The 3,199-nt window shown below is 38.2% G+C and overlaps 1 long non-coding RNA gene across 2 annotated transcripts in view; it reads left to right on the top strand.

The window, feature by feature from the left end:
• The window catches only part of LOC116216417, a 182,793-nt gene that overhangs the window by 2,469 nt on the left and 177,125 nt on the right, over window positions 1-3,199 (top strand). The window contains exon 1 of one of the 2 annotated variants that reach the window (XR_004159103.1): window positions 2,771-2,905. The exons of the other annotated variant lie outside the window; for it this stretch is intronic. This is a non-coding gene — a long non-coding RNA (uncharacterized LOC116216417). Of the gene's footprint in view, window positions 1-2,770; window positions 2,906-3,199 lie in introns of those variants that run through there. 2 annotated transcript variants of the gene reach the window in all.

Raw genomic sequence — 3,199 nt, 5'->3', positions numbered from 1 at the left:
TTTGTTTTTTTTTTAAATTTAATGATTTTTTTTTTAAACCTTTTAATGTTTGTATGCATGTGAAGGATTCCCTTGGTATGTCTCAAGGGAATATCCTTTTAAGATTGGTGTCCAAATTAGGGTACTAGTACCACTGCTTGTCTGAGAGATGTGTCACTTTCAGAGTTTTCATTTAATCACTGAAAAGGATTTTCTACTCTTTCAATTTCACTCTAAGTGATGAATGTTGCCCATTCTTCAACGTTGATTGATGAAGATTTTAACATATTGTTTACATTAATCCTACATTACATTTTATTAGAAAAATATTATGTAATTATTGCATTTGAACCTCATCTTTTATTTTTCCCCTGCTAGTACTGTTCAGTGGTGGCCTTCAGACATGGGATCCTGTTGGATTCTTGCTGGGTGGCCAAAAGAAGAAGATTGCAAGAGTTGCAAAGATTTGTTTGTTTTGGGTGAATGCATCAAAGGCTCACAGGCCTCCTTGTACAATGATGAAGTCAGAAAATGAGAAAGCAGAAGGAAAAAAAAAACCTCAGTCTGTTTTATATAAAAAAATAGTGTCTTGGAACCACTACATGTAGCCATGGATTTCTCTGTGAAGCTTGCTTTTTTCTTTTCACGTGTACACAATAATAATGTAAAATGCAGGGATACATTCATAAGTCATCAAATCATAAATGGTGTGCTAGCACTCAGTAACTTGTATCATCTGAGGTGCTGGATGATGGATGTATTCCAATCCATATGTTCTACAGGTGCCCATTAGTGAGACCTTCCTGCTGCTAAGTGGGACAGAGTATGAGTTAAGATTTAATACATTGCTGAAATTACCTTATCAGTTCCTTCTAGTAAAAAAGATAGCTTGCTAATATGGCTTGCCCTTACTGATGTCTGTGTGCAGGGCATGTAACTTTGTTGTTTCTCACTCGTGTTAGTCATTTTAATAGATGGTGTTAAGATATGGCTTTAAACCATCTTTTTAATACAATGCTATAGATGTCAACTGGAGCAAAGGTCTTCATATATACTAGTGGTGCTCTGAAAGTAATGTTTTATCAGGTTGGTCCATGATATCAGAGGTGGATGTTAGTAGTATGGCAATAGAAGCAACAGAACATTGGCTGGATGCTTCAACATTTTGTTGCTGTTTGACAGATGGTAGCAGAGGGACATGGTGTCTTCCATAGAAGAATGGATGAAGCAAAAGCGTGAAATTGAATTCCTCAATGTAAGGAAAAAAATGACACCCACTGACATTCACTGGCACTTGCAGAACATTGATGGAGACCAAACAGTGGATGTGAGCACAGTGAGGTGGTAGTGATTTAAGTGCGGCATGTAAACTCTTGTTCATCACCAGCAAAAATGCATAGCTAGTGGTGGTGACTGTCTTGAAAAATAGTGTTTAGTAGCTGAAAATTTGCTCTTTCATGTACTGTTATTGTGCTCTTTGTATCTGTTGAAGTTCTCACGGACGTAAAATGGAGGCATTACTTTTGGAGCAACCTTAGACTACTTTAGACTACTGGAATTGTGTATTTATACGTAGAAAGGATGGATCCAGAAAGGGTGAAAATGACTGATTGCTCCATTCAATCATCTTATTCCATGTAGAAAGGAAGGAAATATTTGCTGTTACTAGTAATATGCAGTAACTTCTGTAGCTGTATATGCATTTAGTGGCATTAGCTGTTTCTCTTGAAATATCCTGTTGCCTTGGTCAAGAAAATTCTCTTATCTTTGTTCCTTATAGCTGTATGTAAGATATTCTTTCCTTTTCTCTTAAGAGACTTCCAGTTAATAAAGTTGCTCACAGGAAGTGATTCATACTGCAGAATGGACACAGGCAGCACATATACGTGCAATGAGATGCTGGGTGGTAGCTGAGACTTTTTTTTTGTTGAAGCCACTGAGGATCAGAAATCCCACAGAGGAGTGACTCAGGAAGACTCAGAGTACTTGAGTCACTTGTTTCAAACTTTGTCAATATTTACCCACACAGCCAGTTCATGTTCTTGATGTTCGTTAATGGATTGAACTTCACATCACCTTTGTGGTGAAGGAGTTTTTTGTGTAAGAGGGGAACTGAAGTCACAGGACATGCAAACAGAGTTTATCGTTGGGGGTGGATATGCCCATCCCCAAAAAGGGCAACTTCTAGCTCCAGTTAGGGTATATGGAAAGTAGGCTTTGTGGGAAAAACAGGATCTTGTTCTATGCTGGTGTTTGGCAGGCAGGTGAGAGCTTGCTTGGGCTACAGCTGGTCACCTGAATAACAGGAGCTGAGAGATGTAGGAAACTTCATTTTAAAGCATGGCTTGTAGCACACTGCTGCTGATTTAGTGCAGCTGAAACTGAGGAGTAGCAGCAGGCACTGCAGTGTTAACAGTCAGAACCCAGGCTGGTTAGTTCAATATTAAGCAGCACTACATGGGAAAATTTAAGCAAGCTTAGTTTTCTTGGCAGTGGCTATCCTTGTTTTCCATTTCAGAAGGATCTGTGGCTCTGTGAAATATAACTGGAGATTGTCTTTGTAAGTTCTACTCCAGTCAGCTTCCCAAGACCTCTTATGCTCAGCCTTGACTCTCAAATCAGCTCCAAAAATTCTGCAGATTACTAAAAATAGTACAGTCTTTGATTGGAAGATTAATGGTATGAATGTAACTTAGTAACGTTTTGGAATTGCTTGTCTTAATCCTACATAAAAATCTTCAAGCAAATATTAAATTTTTCTGCTTATCTTGTGTTTCTATTGGAGTGCTTGTTCTGGGAACTGATCTCCATTGGACTGTAGTGACAGAAAATGAAACCTGTTTTTCACTATGGGATGAGAAGATCAATGCAGTTTTGGAGAACAAACCCAAACCTGAAAACTTTGACCAGCTTTGTCAGTCTACAGGTGTGCCATTTTTTAAACAAATATCCTTGTCACAACACGTTCAAAGATGAGAAGCCTTACAAGTGGAGCTGTGATGGCTGTTAAACTAACAGAAATCAGCTTTGTTTCTTGAATGTCAGGTGTCCAGCTGGCCTTTCTCCCTGCTGATTATTTATGCTTAGGCTTTCTTACACTGCTGTAATAGTACCAAGGGGCACTTAACTCATTGTGATTGTTACAGTAAAATCTATGGTAACATAGAATGTTATTCTCCAGATCTTCACAGAAATGATTTCCTTTTTTTTTTTTTTTTCC

The sequence above is a fragment of the Meleagris gallopavo genome, chromosome 3 (genome assembly GCF_000146605.3).
Source record: "Meleagris gallopavo isolate NT-WF06-2002-E0010 breed Aviagen turkey brand Nicholas breeding stock chromosome 3, Turkey_5.1, whole genome shotgun sequence".
Lineage (NCBI taxonomy): Eukaryota > Metazoa > Chordata > Aves > Galliformes > Phasianidae > Meleagris > Meleagris gallopavo.
Note: the sequence above shows the minus strand (reverse complement) of the source record. Positions and strands in the feature narration are given on the sequence as shown.